The 20,900-nt window shown below is 41.4% G+C and overlaps 1 protein-coding gene across 6 annotated transcripts in view; it reads right to left on the bottom strand.

Annotated features, from left to right (window-relative positions):
* Positions 1-20,900, bottom strand: part of LDAH (lipid droplet associated hydrolase) — a 202,121-nt gene that overhangs the window by 167,981 nt on the left and 13,240 nt on the right. For 3 of the 6 annotated variants that reach the window (XM_025189098.2, XM_075923427.1, XM_014577950.3), the window contains exon 2: positions 1,742-1,888. The exons of 2 other annotated variants lie outside the window; for them this stretch is intronic. The gene's annotated coding sequence lies outside the window, so the exon portion shown is untranslated. Of the gene's footprint in view, positions 1-1,741; positions 1,889-2,640; positions 2,762-20,900 lie in introns of all 6 variants that reach the window. One more of the 6 variants, XM_025189097.2, reaches the window with a different exon arrangement.

The following is a 20,900-nucleotide window of genomic DNA, read 5'->3' as shown; positions in this document are numbered from 1 at the left end:
AGAATAACAAACACACCCAGTGTGTGAGTGACAGATTTGCATTGCCAGGCTCCATCCATCCCCTTCTCTCTGTGTGGAGATAGGGTACAAAAGTGGGGGATGGGGACACCCTGACATCAGTGCCTCCCCTCTTCTCCCTCCCACACCCTGCACAGCAAGCAGGAGGCTCCCAGGGAGCAGTTCCAAGGCAGAGGGCAGGAGCAGCAGGACAGTGGGTAGAGGGAAACTGAAGTGCCAGTGCTTGTTAGCTTCCTGGCCAAACCAGTCAGGATCACCTGTCAGAGGCTCCATCTACTGGTAGATGCCCATCTACTAGTTGGTGACCACTGGTTTATAGGGTACTTGTCAGGTTTTGTGTTAAATCCTCTATGTAGCTCAGAGCACCTGTGACTATTGCCTGTCTGAGAAAAAGCAGATTTCTATCCTCTGATCAATGGACTCCCTACCTGAAGTTTACTTTAGACAAGGAAGAGCTTATTTGCAGCACTGCAAATGAGAGCACAGAACCGCACCCCCAACTGAAAATCCATTATGCCAAAGCCTTACAAGTGGTACAAAATGGAAGCCTCTCAAGGTATGTCTACAAGGAAGCTGGGTAGACAGGAGACACAGAGTGAAAATACCATCCCCTCAGATAGATTGACACACACTAGCTCTACTCAAGCGAGCATGCTTGAGTATATAGAGCAGACAGTAACTTGGGCTAGCCACTAAAATACATAACCAGGAAGTCTGGGGATGGTTTATACTTAGGTGACCCATCCAAGCTGCCATTTGATACCCCAGCTACATGGCTATATTTAGAATGCTAGCCCAGCAGAGCTAACATATGTCTGTCTACACCCACTGACAAGCACACTCCCAGCATCACTTGCAGAGAAACTTAAGCATCCAGTTAAAGGTAACATTTACAATCTCCAATCCCCATGGAATTTACTATCCATTGCAGTTGTCCTCAAACTATGAGTCACAAACCCATTTTAGTGGGGTGGCCAGGACTGGCATTAGACTGGCTGGATCACAAAGCCCAATTCCGAACCACACTGCCGGGATCTCAGGCTTCAACTTTAGCTCTGTGCAGCGGGATTCAGGTCACAGCTCCTCACTCCGGGCATACAAATTTGGTCTTTGGCCTTGGTCTCCATGCCAAACGTAGTAGAGCTCAGAGAGGCTCAGTAGGGTTGCCAACTCTGAATGAAGCTATTCTGGGAGATTTTCCCCCAACATGATGTAATGTCATTTTCCTATTAAAATCTCCAGCATCTCTTTCAATAGTCACCAGGAGATCAATGCCAATTATGGAGACTCCAGGCCAATCCTGGATGGTGGAAACCGTAGGACGCAGGCTTCAGTCCCTCTCTTGAGATCATTGTAATTTTTGTTGTCAGAAGGGGTTGCAGTGCAATGAAGGCATGGAGAACCCAATACCTACTGTATTTCAAATTTCTATACCCCACTATAAAGTTCAGCAGTTTTACATAGTCAGATCTAAAAGACTAAAATGGTGTGTCTGTCAGCAAAGAGTTTTTTGGGGCGATAGCGGATTTGTTTTTAGTGCAAAACAAATCTAAGTGAAAGTATTTCCATGCATCACAATTACAAAGATAACAAATTAGACAGGAATATCGAACCAATGAAAGACAATGGATTATGCATGAGTTTGTGACCAAAATATGTAGCTTTAGGGGCTCTTCTGTTACAACCAAAACATTATCTGACTAAAAATGTAAATTTTATTTACCTTGGGGGATGAACTGCCAAGTTTATCACAGTGGTAAATGTCCCTGGAGCAATACACCACTGCTCATTTGTCCATGCTACGTATTTCCCAATAGCATCAAAACAAAAACCATGCAGAATATCTCAATTTCTTTATCCCAGCAAGTAACTGTTGAAAAATGGAAACCCTGAGTGAATGTAATATACTGTATCAACTTTCACCATTTGAAAGATGCACAAGTATATCTGAGCAACACATCATCTCTCAACCACCTCAGGGCAACTGAATCATTTGTATATGGTAGCCGTTTCAGGTTCCAAAGATTAATCTATACCAAGAAGCACATATTAAGCAGATGTCCTCAGCTATGCTTTCTTTATTATGGTTCTTATGATTTTTAAAAATATTAAATCAATTATTGATAAAGCGTGAAAACCACAAAAACAAATATTTTGATTTTTTTCTTTGGATGAGAGAGGAAACCACGTTCACAGGAACACTATGGGTACGTCTAGGCTGGCGGGGGAGGGAGGGTTCAAAAGGAGATATCTTCCAATCGCTTTTTCAAAAGCAGATTTTTCAAAAGTGAAAGTAGTTTGGACGTGTGGGGTTTTTTTTTTGGAAAAAAGGCCTTTCCTTTAAAAAAAAAAAGGAGGTTTATGCCATTTTTTGAAGAGCGTTTTTTTCAAAAAAGGGCTTTTTTCCCCCCTCGAAAAGACCGCGTCCAAACTACTTTCACTTTCGAAAAATCTGCTTTTGAAAAAGCGATCGGAAGAAGGTATGCAAATTAGTGCTGAATTTGCATATCTCCTTTAGGAAAAAACCTTAGTCTAGACATATCCTTAGACTTCCATAAGATATTTCACTTGGAACAACACGGCATTTTGATTAATAAATAGAATGATATAAATTTGACACACATCAAATGAACAAAGAGCTGGTTAACTGATAGATCTCAAAATGTGATTGCAAATGGGTGTTCTAGTGGGGTCCAACGCAGATCAGTTTTCGGTCCTGCACTTCAACATTTTTAATAGTGACCTGGAAGAAAACAAAACCACTGATAAAGTTTGCAGATGGCACAAAAACTGGGGGAGTAATAGTACATTCACAACTGCATAGGATTTATGGCCAGAAGGAACTATTTGATCATCCAGTCAAACCTTCTGTATAAAACAGGCCAGAAAATATCACACATTAACCACTTGGCTCAATAAACTTTGGCCTGGCTAAAGCGTATTGTCCAGACAGACATTCAATCTTGGTTTAAAGACATCAGGAGAGGGAGAATTCATCTCCCCCCTTGGTAATTTGTTCCAATTGTTCATCACTCTCATTGTTACAAATATGTGCTTTATTTTTAAATTTAAATTTGCCTGACTAACTTTCAGGTATGAGTTCTTATTACTCTTGTCTCTCCTAAATTAAAGAGCCCGGCAGTATTTGTTATGTTCTCCCCACAGAAGTACTTAGTTGTGAGGTATGACAATTTACAGTAGCGAGGATTGTCCCACAGTTTTTCATTGTTCAATAAAAGCAACGCTGACACAACTTGACATTTCTACTAGAAAGCTATACAGAAGCAAATTGTAGGTTTGTTTAAACACACGCACAAACGTAGGAAACACCTAATAGCCAAGCTACTGCACTTTCAGAAGAATCAAGCTGTATATCTAGTAAAGAAATAGGACTCAGATATATCATTACTATCCAAGGTAACTCAACCACATAATTTTTGTGCTAAAAAATGTAAGTAAATAATAATGTTCACTGTAAAACCACCATCGTTCCTGCACACTCAGGTATCTTAAGTCTGTAAGACTCAAGCATATTGCATATTTCTGATATCTTTTAGTATGTAGTCTGAACTTTAGTTGGGAAAAGATAGCAGATAGTCTCACATACTTTGAAATAATCCCCAAATTTACTGCAGAACGCACATCCCCAAAACCATGGTAACAATAAAATATAAATGTGAAATGTTTAGGTTAATACATTAGGTTAGTGCATGGCAGCAGGGTCCATACGGACACGTAGCATGTGACATGCTAGCGAGTAGATTTAAACCCTAGTTTGCCAAGAACTAGGTATTCATATACACAACCCCATATACTGCACAATCCTGTTCCCTCCAAAAGGGCTAACTCGGGAACACATCTGGCTTCACAGCAACACTAGGCACACCTGACTCAGCGAGCAGCGCTGCCTAGCCACTTTTCATGGTCCCTTAGTCGAGCTTTCCCTTTCACCACATTTACACTTATTCTTTAGTTCCCAAGCAAAACAGAACATGACACAAGTATACAGCAGGCGGTGACTTACACACACCCCTTTCTCTACTAGCTCATCCTCTGAGCTCCCCAGGACTTCTTGTTCCAACCAACCAACCATCCCACCCACCCAGACACCTCATTAGCCCCGCCAGGTGTCAGTGATCCCCCTCAACATAAACTGATTAATTACTCCCAGCTGAATCTGCAGACTTCTCTGTGAGGTAGCATCCTCAGTGCTCAGAATGCTATACCTAACACCCTGTCTTAACTAGTTATTCTGTAACTGCCAGTGATAAGGTTTCTTGCACATTCTTCTTCAGCAGCAGGTATTGGCCTCCTTTGGAGACAGGATGCTCAGGTAGTTCGATCACTGGTCCAATGTACAGTAAAACTCTGATGGTCCGGCATCTGATGGTCCAGCACTCCTGATGGTCCGGCACCATCAGGAACCCGGAAGTGCTTCAGGCAGCCGGACCATTAGAGCTACTCTGCCCCCAGCTTCCCCAATTCAGCCACTGCTAAAATTGACCAGCGGCTGAATCGGGAAAGCCGGGGGCAGAGCAGCTGGAGTGCTGCAGGGTTGGTCCCGTAGCGCTGCACCTCGGGGCTGCGGGACCAACCCAGCGGCACCCCAGCTGTTCCCGATTCAGCCGCTGCTGAAACTGACCAGCGGCTGACTCCAGGAAGCCCGAGGCAGAGCAGCTCTGCCCCGGGCTTCCTGGAATCAGCCCCTGATCAGTTTCAGCAGCGGCTGAATCAGGACGCCTGGGGCAGAGCAGCTGGGGGGCTGCTGGGTTGGTCCCACAGCGCCGAGGAGCGGCGCTACTGGACCAACCCGGCAGCACCCCAGCTGCTCTGCTGCAGGCCTCCCCGATTCAGCCGCTGTTGAAACTGACCAGCAGCGGCTGAATCGGGGTCACCTGGGGCAGAGCCGGACTATCGGAAGGGGGGGCTATGAGGGGTCTGGGGTGGCATTCCCCCCACCCCAGACCCCTCATAGCCCCCCCTTCCGATACTCCGGCAAATCTGATAATCCAGCACCCCCTGGGTCCTAAAGGTGCCAGATTAGCGGAAGTTTACTGTAGTTTGGAGATTCCCATATACACAAAGTCTAAATCTGACACACAGGACATAGAGAAGAAAGCATAGAGAATGCGAGAAGCTCAGGGTACGTCTACACCTGCACCCTCTTTTGAGAGAGGGATGCAAATGAAGACAATGGAAATTGCAAATGAAACTGGATTTAAATAGTTATGGCACTATTTCAAAACAACAGACGCTTTTAAGACGTGGTTATTTCAAAAGAAAACCCTTCTCTTGAAATAGCTGGTAAACCTCATTGTATGAGGAATAAGGGTTATTTCGAATGTCATTTGCATCCCTCTCTCAAAAGAGGGTGCAAGTGTAGACATGTCCTCAGTGAATAACTGAAGGGAGATACACAGGCAGCAGTGGATTTTCAAAGGGCTTTAGAACTGCTAGATATAGCAACAACTGCCAGAGATTTAAATTTTAGAAACATTCCAGTTACAGAATTAAGAAATTTTAGAACAAGATGCATGTGATAATTTGTTTTAACAAAATCAAAATACTGAACCATGTTTTGAAGTGAACAACTACAAAGTTTAAATCTGAGTCACACAGCAGCAACCATAGATTTCATTTCTGTCACATGGATTACAATTGCCCCCTTCCAAGGCTGCTATGGCTTCCAATTCTGACTTGAGGAATCACAATGACAAGTTTCCTGCTCACAGAAACTTAAACTGCCATTGGCTGCAGTCCAGTAACTAAGGAAGGCAGAGATGTAACTTGCCCATGTTCATGAATGGAAAGCAGCCCACCTAAATGTCAAATGGATTTAAATGGATCATGTACAGAATACAATGATGTTCTCACATATGGGAAAGAATTAAGGAAACTGACACGTACACCCCTCCAACAAGTAAAGATCAGGCCTTAAAGGGAAACATACAGATTTCCATGACATACTGGGCAAAGGATTTGTAAATAAGTTATATGAAATACAAATCATAATTAGCTTGCCAATTAACTTTCATTTCTTACCTATGTGCACACACAAGGGTAAAAAGATCTCTCTCCTTTATTCTTTCCCTTAATCTTAGCGTATCTGCAGGCAACTGCAAGTATCTTATGCAGAAACACACACACTGGGCTTCACTTTGACCATCAGAACTATGGAGCTATGAATGAATTTGAAGATCACCTTAAGGTTTTCCTTCCATTATGTAAACAGGGGACCTAACCTGTATTTTGCATTTACAGTCACTTATCCACCTTTAGGCCCGGTCTACGCTATAGTGGAAGGTCATCTTAAGATACGCAACTCCAACTACATTCATTATACAGCTGGAGTAGACATATCTTAAATCACGTTTCCATGCCATCCACACAGCGGGAGTTTGACGGGAGCATTTGCTTCCCTTACTCCTAGTGAAGGGCAGGAGTACCACCTTATAATAAGTCTCATTGCCAGCCTAACTAACCTGCCTGAATAACCTGCTAGCCAATCAATTCCACAAACTGAGGGCTGGAAATCACAATAGGGTAATGCATCCTGATTTTCCATGGATGAGTAAGAGCACATGCTAATATAGGCTTGAGATAACTGAAGTCTGACATCCCAGACATGTCTCTGTGAAACCTTTGGACATAGACACTGATAAGCAGTACCACAAAGGTGCATTACGTTTGTCAAGTACAATGTCATTTCAATAATTACCTCTAATTCCAGCTCTTTCCTTGCCCAGATTTTAAACACAGCTAGTCTTGGGATGTAGATTTATCAATCAATTGATTCCTTATGAAACTTTTGCAATATTCCTAATTCAGATTTATTAGAGGCAGAAAAAAATTTAAGATGAAACTATCAGATTGACAAATGAACAGCATAAAAGTTTAGCAGGATGCAGTAGTCTCTTAATGTGATCTCTACAATTTCCCACGAGTTAAACTTTATTATTTTTTTCTTCCTCCCCCCACAGCAAGTAAACAATTCAGAACATTTATTATATTTCTTGATACAGCAAAAGGTTCATTAAACAAGGCTGCAGAAATGACGATGTCAGAAAGCATCACTGAATAACTTATTAGGTAAACACAAAGCCAGATGGTGACATTAAATAGTACAATGTATTTTAAATAAAAAAAATTTAGGACCAGAACCTTGTGAGGTATAAATGCAACATTCCAGGGTGCTACACTGATTTATACCAGTTGACCTGGCTTAGCATGAATGTTCTTTTATATACATAAGAATATGCGAAAAATAGGTTTAATAAATCCTAGTATTCACTTTATTGAAATTAGTAAACTTGCAATTTTCCTATTTGAAATCTAAACCAATGTCACATTTAAGTTCTTGTTTTCAAATCTGACAAAACCTTAGGAACTAGTCTATACAACATAAGCCGACCAGGACCCAACAAAACCAGTTTATTTTAAATAATAAGCAAGGCACCCTGCTTAATGGCCACAGTATTTTTAATATTAGTTTCTAATTACTTTTTCAGTCTCTCAATATGCAAAGATAATGGAAGAGAAAAACCCAGAAAACCATCAAAACAACCCAGATATTTGATAAAAAAATTATATAGAACAAACAGTCAACCTGTATTCAGGTCTGTGTAAGGTAATCCGATCATTTTTCTGTTTTATTTTCAAAAGGACAATGGATTGGCCTTTGATTTTATTAAATTAATTTTTCTTAGACAGTAGAACCTCAGAATTATAAGCACTATGGCTCTGCAATTTAAAAGGTAGTATGAGCCAAACTGCAGAGCCGCAGTGGGGTTTGGTCCCAAACCTGGCGTGAGCCAGAACTGAACGGGGCTACCTGGCCAGCCAACAGCCATCTGTCTGCAGGGGGCCCAGCAGGGAGTTGGGACTCCCTGCGAACAGAGGCTGCTTTGTGGCAACAGCCCCTGCTTCCCCACTGATACAGAGACGGGAGGGGAGGAGGCAGGAGTCAACTTAACTACTCACTTACATCCCTAACGTAAACTGAAGGTCTCCCAACCTTGTATCATGGACCTACAACAGAAAAACTGAAAACCATGTGTTTGTTTTTGATAGTTTCAGTATAAAACAGTTTATAGACAAAGTAAGCACACACACAGAAGGACTAATGTTAATAAAGGGAGCAGATTAGAAAAAACGATGGCTGCATTCCTTAGGAAAAAAAAAAGATTCCATTGGGATATTCAAAGCTGTTAAGAGACCACTACACTTTACAAAAAGGTTAAAAGGCAATTTGGCATCCTCTCTCACTCTTGAGTCCTGAAGAAAAGATAATATCTTATGCTTCATTCCGTGAAGTCTAATGTACTCACATCTGTATTCCTTACTGATTCCAACTCAGCCAAAACTGGCAGTGTCAGTGGTTCAAGCAAAGGATTGGGGTTAGATTGCTACAGCCTTCCTGAGTGGCCTCTTTAATCTCAGTCAACTTCTATATCTCAGCTTCTCCATCTGTAAATAGAGACTACTAATATTGCCCCACCATGCAGGAGTGTTGCAAAGCTAAATCATTAGTGCCTGTGAAGTGCTCTGACCTGATGAAGTCTGGGTACTAGAAATGAGCACCAAAACTTAAAACTGAGAGATGGAAATATACGATGAAAAAGCAAATGTGACGGGGCGCCTGCCCCACCTTGGGCTGTTATGGGTTAACAGAGTCCTAGGGAGGCTGCATCCAATCACAGAAGGGCTTTTAGGAGCAGTCAATAAGATATAAGAAGAGCTGCAGTACAGAGCACCGACAGTCACTCCCTGAAGCTTGAGGAGGGAGTAGGACCGGCTTCTTTTAGGCAGACTGAGCAGTATTGAAAGCAGAGACTCGGGGAGCTACAAGCAGCTCCTGTTGGGCTGCAGGGATTTGTAGGCTGGGGCCCTAAGGCAAAGGCAAAGAGGGTTTTGGGGTTGCCAGTTAGGAGCCCAGGGAAATCTACTAAGAAGTTACAGAGGGCACCACAATCAGCAGCTATTTATGGGGTCCCTAGACCAAGACCAGGAGTAGTGGTCAGGCCTGGTCCCACACTGAGCCTTGCCTCCATTTGCCACTGAGGGATGTGGCTGGATAGCAGACTATGATACTATACCCCAGAAGGGGCGGAGAAACAGTGCACAGCATAGTCAAAGGGCTGTGTCACAAAGAGGATGCTATGGTCCTGGGAGTAACATAGGTCCCTGGAGAAGTGATGGCAGCAAGGCATCACTAGAAGAGGGCTCAATGATGAAGAGAGTTAATCTGTGGGACAGCTAGCAGAAGGTGCTAAGTCCGCCCCATCACAGTGACATATAGCACGTTTATGAGAGTTTCTATTTCTTCAGGAATGACTAAGGAGTATTGGAGAGCACTGTAAAACACAGGTACAGGACATGAAAAGGGCAGGTTGGCAGCTTAGAAATTAATTTTTTGGCTTGGCCAACGTGTCACAATTTGAATATTTTTTTCAAGAATAGTGGGTCAGATTCACCCAAGCATAACTTCATGACTCCTGCTGACTTATGCCAGGGGATAAATGAAGCCTGGCCTATGCATTACTTAGACTAAGTGAGTTGAAGGCATGTTTACTTTCTGTGAGTTAAAGAGATCATCAGGTCAAAGTATTAAATGTCACTTCAGATCTGTATCAGCTCAGGCACTTCCAGCAGTGGTCAGGAAGGAAGAACTACATTATATATCACTGCTGCAGATGCTAACATTTTAAACTTCTTATTTACGCAAGATGTTGTCTCCACAAAAACTGAATTCCCTCCACAGCCACATTTAACAGCAGGCAGTTTCCTCTTTCCTTCTGTGTCATGGACCAATCAATGAGTAACGTACCATTGTTTAAAAAACAGCTCCATAGCTAAGGATGGTTCCAAAATTCTTAAAGCTGTACATTACAATAAAGGTATTTTCCCCTCTTCTGTCTCTGCTGTATTGCTCAGCCAATCCTGCAGGATCTAACCTTCCAAAAGGTTCCATCAATCAAGGATCCTCTCCATTAGCAGAGGGGATCCAAACTTCAGAAGGAGAACATGCATTAAGTTTCTGATACAAAAATTTCTGTCCCTGTGATTTGACAGAGAGAGAATCTGACAAACCATTTGCTATGTCTACATTGGGAAGGTTTGGCAACAAAAGTGCTGTTGAATTGCAAAAATTGCCAAAAGTGAAAAGCAGTCAAACCATTCCTATTGTTGACATTTCATGACCACATTGCTAGCTCCCCTGTCCACAGAGAGAGCAAAGCAACTTGGGTAAGGATCCCACAGTGCATTGTTACAGAAAAGCAAAGTTGATCCGTGCACTTCTTGGGATTCCTTCATAGCTCTGTGAGTTTTCCATGCTGAGGAATGTAAAGCAGCACAGCAGTTGCTCCAACCCTCCCCCTGCAGCAACAGAACAGAAGCATTCCAACAATCTGTGTTTTGCTTGTTCCCCCAAAGGAAGCCTCTCACTCAGCTGTCAGATACTTCCCAGAGTTTTGAAAGGGAAGAAGCTCGTGCCTGCAGGTCAGCAGAGCTCACAAAACACTGAGCACAGTCATCAGGACAGGTTTGTGGGATACTGGTGGAAGCCAGTTTTCTGGACAAAAATAAAGTCCACACTAGCTCTCTGTTGACAATAAAGGGGGGGGGGGACCCAATTGTGTTATTATAATTAGGCAACTCAAGCTTATCTGTGGATGTATTATGGAAGTGCTGATCAGAGAAATTACATTATTTTGACTAAAAATGTTATAAGTTAACCCTGAGAATAGGTTCAAGATAATGCACTGCTTTGCTAATGGCTCAAAGTCTAGAAATCATAGATTCCAAGACCAGAAAGGACAACTATTATCACCTAGTTTGATCTCCTGTATAACATAGGTAAGAAAACTTACTTCAAAATAATTCCTAGAGCAGAACTTAAAAATACCCAATCTTGATTTAAAAATTGTCAGTGATTATATATATGCACCATGACCTTTGTTAAACTGTTCCAATGGTTAGTTACTTTCACTGTTCAAAATTAACATCTTACTTCCAGTGTGAATTCGTCTAGCTTCAACTTTCAGCCCTTGGATCATATTATACCTTTCTCTGTTAGATTGAGAAACCCATTATTCAATAGTTGTTCAACATGTACTCATGGGCTGTGATCAAATCTCTCTAACAGTTTCTGTTAAGCTAAATAGATTCAGCTCCTTAAATCTATCACTATAAGATGATTTTCATCACTCTTCTTTGAACCCTCTCCAAGTTATCAACATCCTTGAACTCTAGACACCTCTGTATTCACAGTATTCTGACAGCAATTGCACCAGTGCCAAATAAAGAGGGAAATAACCTCTCATCCTGCTCAAGATTCCTCTGATTATGCATACTATGATTGCATTAGCTCTTCTGGCCACAGCATCAATCTGGGAACACACGGTCAGCTGATTATCCACCGTGACTCTCAAATCTTCCCCTGCTTGGGGAAGGAGACACGTTCAGGGAAGCAGGATAGATTCTGCCAATCTGTAACCATGGCCTACATCATAGGCATCAACTCCATCGGTGCTCTGGAGTTGGAGCACCAATGGAATAAAATTAGGGAGTGCTCAGCACCGTCTGGCAACCAAGTGCCCCCTCTCTCAAGTACCTCTCACTTGCCAGTGGCCTGCCAACTCCTCTCAATTCCAGAGCCTCCCTCTCACATCAAAACAGCTGTTTCTTTACATTGAGGTTGCTCAGGGAGACAGGGGGAGGAGCACAAGACATGTCCAGGGGAGGAGGCAGGAAAGAGGCAGAGTGGGGGCTTGGTGGAAAGGGTGGAACAGGGGCAATCCCGATGTGAAATGGGGACAGGAAGAAGTGGGGAGCGCATCTGAAGGAAGGGATGGAGTGGGGGCAGGAGTGTCAAGCACCTTGCGGCTAGAGGGGAAGTTAGCACCTATAGCCTAATTTTCTTGTTGCTAGTAATACACATTTACATATAGCCACATTAAAATGTATATTGTTTATTTGAGCCCAGCTTATCAAGCAATCCAAATCGCTCTGAATTAGCGGAGTGTCCTCTTCACTACTGATCACCTCCCAAATGTGAGAGAGATCTGCAAACTTTACCAGTGATGATTCTATCTTTTCTTTCAGGTAGCTAATAAAAATGTTAAATAGTAGAGGACCAAGAACCACTGTGGGATCCCACTAGAAACACAACCATTCAATGGTGATTCCTTTTCTACAATTACATTTTGAGAGATATAAGTTAGCTAGCTTATAATATGCACCAGGTTAATGGTGTATCTTTGTAAATGAAGTGTTGCTGCTTGGGAGCAGAAGAAAGAATTATGTTGACTTTTTTTCCCAGAAGCTTCAGGGGGTAGCCGAGTTAGTCTGTACAGGATAAACTAAAAACCAACAACAAATGGCCTGGTAACACTTTATAGACTAACGAAACATATACAGTAGATGGGATCATTAGCTTTTGTGGGCACAGCCCACTTCTGTTTCCCTTCATTTCTAAGTTTGTAAAATTCAGTCATTTGCAAATGCATCTCAGTTAGCATGAGAATCGGCAAGATGCTACCTGCACTATATGTGTCACAACAGTGGAGAACTGTGTCCTTAGCAACTATTTCCCTCAACTTGTAATTGTTGGAAAGGGATAAGTTATTTTGCTCTCCAAGGGGTATTTCACCTGCCTGAATATCCCCTGGTCATTAAGTTGTAGTGCTGGACTGTGCTGATGTTTCCTGTTGCTTGTTTCATTTAAGTACAAATATCAAAATTGCCAGAGTACAACAGAGGTTCTTTTCCCCTTTTCAATCAGTCCCTTCCTCTCATCCCTCAGCAGGGCTAGCAAGGGAACAATCTGTTTAAAGTACACAGGAAGAGCCACATTCTAATATCAGCAAGACCACCAGAGCCAATGAACTACACTTACACCAACTTTAAGGTCCAAAACCTCTTTGGTGGCCCATGTTGCATCACCTGTTAGGTTCAGCATCCATTGGCATGACTGCTCTGGAACTCTGGGTGGAAACCAAACTAAAGCTGGCTTTCTCTGGCAGAAGCCATGAGGCACGGTGGAGCTGGAACACTCACTGTCCTCCTGAGGAATGCTGGAGGGGTAAGGTGCCCCCCCCCCCCATCCCTTCTAGGTGTCTAGGAGAGTGTTCTTTGTACCACAAGCTCCAAGGCAAGTACTAAAAGTGCTTCAAGCACTAAAATCTCTAGGATCCAGCATCAGATTGGTGCCCTAGGAGGACCTGGCATAGCGTGACCAGACACTTTGTGACCCACTCCTCCTCACATGCCCTGGAACCTCCCCACTGCTGGAAAGTCATCATCCATTCCCTCACAGCAGAAGAGATTAATTCCTAATTAAATCACACTGTTTAGCCAATTAATCAGAGCAGAAATACTCACTGCCCTGAACTCTACTGAGTGGAGAATTTTCTTGCCTGCTGTTAACAGACTTCTCTGGGTACACGTTCACCAGCAAAAAGTATCAGAAGGAAAGATGTTAAAAGAACTGAAGGTCCAGGAGCTGAGTCAGTCATGGCTAATGATGGGACATCTACATGGAGATCTCTGGACTGAGCCATCAGGAAGGATGAATCAGCAATTAGGGTGCTAATCTGGGAGACATGCATTAAATTCCTTTCTCTGCCACCAACTTCCCGAATAGCATTCGGCAACTCATTTAGTTACTCTGTGCCTCAGTTTCCCTATGTGTAAAATGGGAACAATCTCTTCCTCAGAGGGCTGTTATGGGAATTAGTATACTAAAGACGGTGAGGCTCTTGGATATCACATTAAGAGAGGTCAGTACTTAGGGTAAAAACAGAGAGTACAGTGCTGAGAGATCAGATAGCACATGCCCATATGAAAACAAGCTGGTTCTTTTGGCTTCATTATCTGAACAGAACAGGACATTATTTTTACCCTGTAAACATAAGGCATCCATAAGTTCTTTAAACAGCAACAGCATTTATGTGGAGTTCATCTGACAAATCTCAAAATCACTTTACAAAAATTATTTAGCTGAGTCATAGAATAATTATCATCTCTACTGAAACCAGCCAATGGGAGCTGCTTGTTGAAATAACAGTCAGCCAAGACTCAGCCAACAGTCTCCTTGGCTCAATTATTCAATGAAGCACATGACCAGGCAAGCAGGCAGTCTGTCTGGCTGGGAAACATTTTAAGCTCTCCAGGCAGGCAGGCTAGTTTGGCAGCTGACAAGTAAGTCTCTTGACCACAGCCAGCTGCTTCTGGCACCCCAACCCTTTCGTACCCCAACCATCTCCCCCCCCCCCCCCCACACACACACCTTACCCAAACCCTCTGTCCCCTCTATACCTCCTCCCAGATCTGGCACCCCAGTCTCCTATGCCAGATCACAATCCCCTCCTATCCTAGGTCACATCCCAAATCCCTGCACTCCAGTCCCCTGCCCTAGGTCATAACCACCTCCTTCCCCCAAAGTCCCTCCCAGACTCCAGTCACCCTCCTGTACCCCAATCCCTTACCCCAAGCTCCCTTCTGCACCCAACCTCCATCCCAGACCCCGTATCTCCTCTATTAATATCATGGAAGAGTGAGGCCTTGGATCACTTTCCAAAATCTTGGAGTACCTCTCCGCCCCGCCCCGCCCCCCCCCCCCCCGGTCAAAAATTATTGCCCATCCCTGCTTTAGTGTATCTAAAGCAAAATGCATGACAATGTAGCACTTTAAAGACTAACAAGATGGTTTATTAGATGATGAGCTTTCGTGGGCCAGACCCACTTCCTCAGATCAAATAGACTATTTGATCTGAGGAAGTGGGTCTGGCCCACGAAAGCTCATCATCTAATAAACCATCTTGTTAGTCTTTAAAGTGCTACATTGTCCTGCATTTTGCTTCAGCTACCCCAGACTAACACGGCTACATTTCTATCATTAGTGTATCTAGTGTTGCTCAAATGGAAAACTACCCAAGGATGTTTTAGTATTACCTCTAGAAAGAAAATAAAAGGTCAGACACTACAATACTTCATGAGAACATGGGTGATGGTACAATATTGGAATCAGCATCACAGATGCCTCTAGAGGAGGAGAAAAATGTACTGCTATTTTCTTAGGGAAATCATAGTTTTATTTTTAATTTGTTACTTGTCACTGAACATTATTTACAACTTTAACACCACACTTGAGAACTGGGCAATAAACTGGATATGCTTTGTAAATACATTTTTTTTAAAGGCACAATATAAATAAAGGAAGGTGTCCATTTGGCATCATAAAGCTAATCAAGGAAGGTGTCTGTTTGGACTGAAGCCGGTCAATTATTCTGCTACATTCAGACTCCTTACATTTCACAGGTAATGTCTGAAAACAGACTTTCACAAAGTGCCGCTATTACCAAAAGAGTTTGATTACATTTATATGTCTTTGACTGCTTGCACCCCATGTAGTGCATTCTAGAAATGTTTTTTCTTTGTCTGAAGCAAAAAAAGAAGTTTCACAAAACAATAAAACATATTTATGCTAATCTTTCAAACAGCTCCCTCTTCTGGCATATCCGTTCAATTCTATATTCAAAAAAGCATGAGTTGCTTATTATCAGTTGTTAATTCTGTTTGGTTTGTAATAAAAAGTGTCTGGAAAACATATGGTGAGAACTGTGAACAATAAACACATCTGACTATCAGCACTTTCAGTAGCATTCTTTGAATTGAAGAGAAACTTCGCTTTCCTCACTCAACACACAAGATTGATTGTACAGACTATTGTCAGAACAGTACAAGCTCAAGAAAAAAAAAATTAAATAATTCCTGAGTAGCACAAAGGGGCGATTCTACCACTCTTACTCATCCAAATTATTATTCAGTTTTCTATCGCCTTGAATGATGAAAATAGTTAAATATATGGCTAACTTAAATCATGTGAGAAGAACTACTTCAACTTCAATGGGATTACTCTCATGCTTAAGATTAGGCACATGCTTAAGTGCCTTGTGAACTGTCCAAGTGAAATCCTGAGGACAAGCACAGAGCAACAAGTAATGGTAGTAGACTCTAGCCCTAAACTGTTAGAGTTAGGGTATATCATCGCTTCAGGCTGGATCGACATGCAGCAATCGATCCAGTCAGGCTCAACTTATTGCATCTAGTATAGACATGATAAATCAACTACCGAGCGCTCTCCCATTGACTCCCATACTCCACCATGACAAGAAGAGTAAGTGGAATCCACAAGAGAGAATCGGCTGTTGACTTACTGCAGTGAAGACTTCACAGGAAATGGAGCTAAGTATGCCAACATCAGCTAAGTTATACACATACATGAAGTTGCTTAATTTAGGTTGACGGCCCATGGTAGTGTAGACAAGGCCTTGGAAAAGATACAGCAAATGAGCTCTTACAAAGCTTTACATACTAATTTAAAGATCTAAACTACTTCAGCAAAGCACGTGTGTGTATACTTAAAATTTAAACACATTTCAATACATCCCTAAGGACTAGTGAAGAACAAAAAAAGATTAAAACGGGTTTAATTTCTTTGTGGAATCAGGATATGGTGCTTAATTCATTAACTATCAGACTACAAAAGTACCTCTTCATACTGGCAAGCAGTTACTTGAATGAGTTGCTTAACTGAAGTCTACTGAAGTAGTGGCTTCTTTGAGTAACTGCTCACCAACTCAAGAAGCTCACAGTCCAGACCTAGATTTCCTGTATCTTCACAGAAGTGGGAAAAAAACAAGAATTAATGTTTCCAAGTCCAACACATACGTACCAACTCTGTGGATGATCCAGGACTGGGGCACCCCTGGGGAAAAATTAGTGGGTGTGGAGCACCCACCAGTACCAATCTTTTCCCACTACTCCCCCCAATCTCTGGCACACTGGCACCCCCGCACTTATCTACTCCTCCCCTCCTTTTCAGCATTTGTGAAGCACCGTGAACAGCTGACTCATGGCATTCAAGCTCCAAGAGGGAGGAAAAAATCAGGGATAGAGTGCCCTGGGGGAGGAGGTGGGGAAGAGGCAGAGCAGCAGTTAAGTATGGGCAGGAACTGGGGAGAAGAGGTGGTTTAGGGGAAAGATCTGAAGTGTGGAGAGGCAGTAAACCCCCCATAATATGAGAAGTCAGTGACTATGGTCCAACAAATTTCTAATGGATTACATAAACAGATTTTTGTAATCATTTCTACAAAAATCACATTTCCCTTAAAACTGTAATTAGATTTTTAATTCCCTTAAAAATAAATAATTTATGAAAGCAGTCAACTAGACTTTATCCAGCAGTCTCTGATATTCTTTACCCTTTGACAAGTTGACATCCAGAGGAAGTGAAAATAATAGATTAAAATGGTATTGAAATATATTTCTGGTTTTGTACATTATTGAATGGAAGTGAAAGCTTAAAAAAGTACTTCACTTTAAATTAGAATTTACTTACATTAACAACATTTTATTTCAGGATGACACGTGGCTAAGGCCATTAATTCTCAAACATCAAAATTTTACTCACATGAATATTCTGACTGCCTTACTCATATGAGTAGAATTACACACATCCCTAAGTACTGGCAGGATGAGTATCCAAGCCCCCAAAACATCTTTACAGGGTATGTCAATCTTTATTGAATAGAAAACCATAAGCAGCTGCCGTGTGACAGTCTTAGATTAAGAAGAGATTCAGACCAGGCTAAATCTTACAATGAAAAAAGAAATATAATATTACCAAATCACTGCATACACTGGTAAAACAACACGATGATCCAATACCCTAGAAGCAATCCAACTGCAAACAAGCAGATCAAAAAACTTGGCAAGAGTATTTTACATGCACGGCAAAGAATAAAAACCTCAAAAGATTCTTGTATATTAATGTATTAAGCTTGTGCAAGCACACCTTACCACAAAAAATGTTATGATTTATATTACACGTTATCAACCATGAACTAAACTTCCTGGTATAAAACCACAAAGATGACAAAACTCCCCTGTTTACATCAATGAAATCAAGAGTTAGGATGTTTGAAATGGAGCTATTACAAAGTACTCCTGCAATGAAATGTAAGGAAAACTTTGTGAAGACTGAGCTAAACAGCATAGAGGTTATATAAGTTTGTACTCTATTTATTTACTAAGTTGGTGTTTTATAAATACACAGACATAAATAGACAGACACTCTTAAAACAGAACAAGACATTTCCATCAAACTCTGTGGGCTCCAGTTTCCAATGAAGCCAAATGATGTTAAATATTGTTATTATAGATTGTACATGCCACTGCTAATTTTACAGTAACCAAACACTGCAAAATAAAAAATAAATTTCCATTATTTTTCTGATGCTATCCCCTAGAATGAGCTATAGCCCTGATCCTGCAAATATATCACTTTGCTACTGTGAATCTCAGACGTTCCAATGGGACAGCTTTGTCGAAGTAAAATTGAGCATATGCATAATCATTTGCAGAATCTACATCTAATTGTGCCCCCTAATCAGGAGTACACTGCAGTAAAAGTGTTAATACTAAAAGAGTCAGAGCTCTTCCTACAGTTGGGAAAAGCACTGAATTATCGTGAATATATTAACTAACCTATTCTAACATGATGTCAAACAAAATTTGCACCAAATGTGGACAAAGACAATCCTATTTAAAAATGCATCACCTGGTCATAGTTACATCAGGATTAATTCCACTAAAGTCTATGCATTTTAACTGCTGTAAGACACTCTCCAGGGGCTTTATCTTGCACCACTGAACTCAACAAAACCTTTGTATTGACCTCAATGAGCACAGGATCAGGGAGTATTTTTGAACGACCTTCTGCTTTTACAAGTCAAGGCTGGGAGCAATTTGACCCTTTAGGTATGATTTTGATTAAATAATGAAAAGGAAATAAGGATACAGGACATATTCCCAAATCCCCTGCAAAGTTTGGGCCTGTTGCCATTGACTCCGGTGGGAGCAGGAGCAGGGTCCTTAGCATGTTGGTATCTTTCCTTTCTGTATGCTACAAACAGTTTGATTTGATTACACATAAAACAAGTCATATGCTTGAAATTTATTAGACTGGAAAAGTATGCACCAGATCACTTTAATAAGCAGAACAATGAATCATCATCTATATTAGAACTAACCATATTCAGTTCAAACCAGCGAGTGCCTGGCTCCACATCCTCTGCTTCTGGGGCGAGACTCACCCTTCTGCTCTTGCCTGTATTTTCCATTCATCAACCCACCACTCAGTCACCCTTTTGCCCTTTCTTGGGCTGCCTCACCAATAAAAGGAACAGACCTATAAATACAAACCTTTCAAGTGTGGAAATTCCAGTGCTGGGGAATAATTACTTATCATTTTGTGACTCAAACAGTTTACAGAAGCTAGAGGGAGAGAGGGATGAGAAGGGGAACCCACTTAATTCTGAATGTTTTTGTCTGGGAATATGTTGATAGGTAATCAGAGAGCCCAGATTTCCACAAGGCCTTTTCCAGTATCTTAGATGTTCCACAGTTAATAGAGTTTTTGTTGAATTATAAATACAGGTCAACTCCTTTTGAATGTCTGGGAGTTTATGTTTCATTTTTCTTTCTTCTTTTTGCAGCTTTTGAAAGTTTCCTCGTCATTGGACAACTTGCAGTTTGTTAAAAAAAGAAAAAACCCTGGACATAATGTATTCTATTGCATTCAACAGGAAAATGAAAAAGAAAGAGAGAAGAAAAGCAGTGGGGAGCGAGAAAAAAACAAAAAGCAAAATGGAAAGACCAAAAAGATCTAAACATTTGGGAAAAATCTTCCAGAAAAGTTTCAAGACCCAAAATGTCATTCCATTTCTAAATCCCTGGAATAAAAGAGTACTTCAGTATATTCTGACAATTTTTTGTTGTTCATTTATCTCCTTCAGTATGTAGCTAATGGAAACAAAGAATGAAAACCATCCTAAAAATAAAGCACAGATTGAATCTGAAATATAGCATTTGATCCTATGTAAAGCTTTCCCAACTTTAGGGGGATTTTATGCTCTCTCATATGATATCAATACTGTAGCATCTCGGCATTTCTCAGTGTGTGTTCACAGCAGCCACGTGAGGTAGGGAAATGTCTTTATCTGATCTTACAGATGTGGAATGGGGATAAAGATTATTATTTACTATTATTAGTATACTACAAACTGTAAGAAAAAGTTGACTAATGGTCAAAAGTATTTCGGTGCCACACCCATTGACATCTATGTAAATTAGGCCCATAATTGCAAGATCTGAGTTCAAGTGACTTGGCAGCTGAAAGTCTATGGAAAAGCAGGGGACTGAACCCAGACTCCCAAACACTAGGTAAACGCCATAAAAAGTAGATCAACGTTCCTGATCCAATTTGCATTTTTGGCAGCACAAACATCAGTTACCAAGAAAATATTACTAGATACTAGCTGTTCTAAGCTTTTAGAAAAAGTGCTTTAGAACATGACTTTCCAAAGTTAAAACCAGTAAATGAAACATCTACTTTGCAGAAGAGATGTTAAAGTGTATATAATTAGCTAATCGTGTAAGCGCTGAAAAATGTCAGCAGTTACACACGGGACAGCAGGCAGATCCCTGAGAACCAGTGTGCACTGGGAGCGAACATTAAACCGGCTCCCAGCAAGAATTAGCTATTGGCTCCCAGAAATTACTGGCTATTGGTACAGAGGTAGCAGCGCAGGGCAGCAGCCGGCTCCCCGGGAGCTGGATCTGGAGTCACGTGTACCCATTTTGGTATGCAATAAGCTCATGCTTATCGGTTACCAGTTTAAACTCCTTCACTGTTAAATTCCTAGTTTGCAGAATAGCAGTAAATGAAGAGATGAAAAGTTAACTTCTAACATTTAACATTCTAATATTTTAAGTAGACATTAAAACATTAAAACTTGATTTTATATTAGGGATGT

The sequence above is a fragment of the Pelodiscus sinensis genome, chromosome 3 (genome assembly GCF_049634645.1).
Source record: "Pelodiscus sinensis isolate JC-2024 chromosome 3, ASM4963464v1, whole genome shotgun sequence".
Taxonomy (NCBI): Eukaryota; Metazoa; Chordata; order Testudines; family Trionychidae; genus Pelodiscus; species Pelodiscus sinensis.
This window is presented reverse-complemented; position numbering and strand designations above follow the sequence as displayed.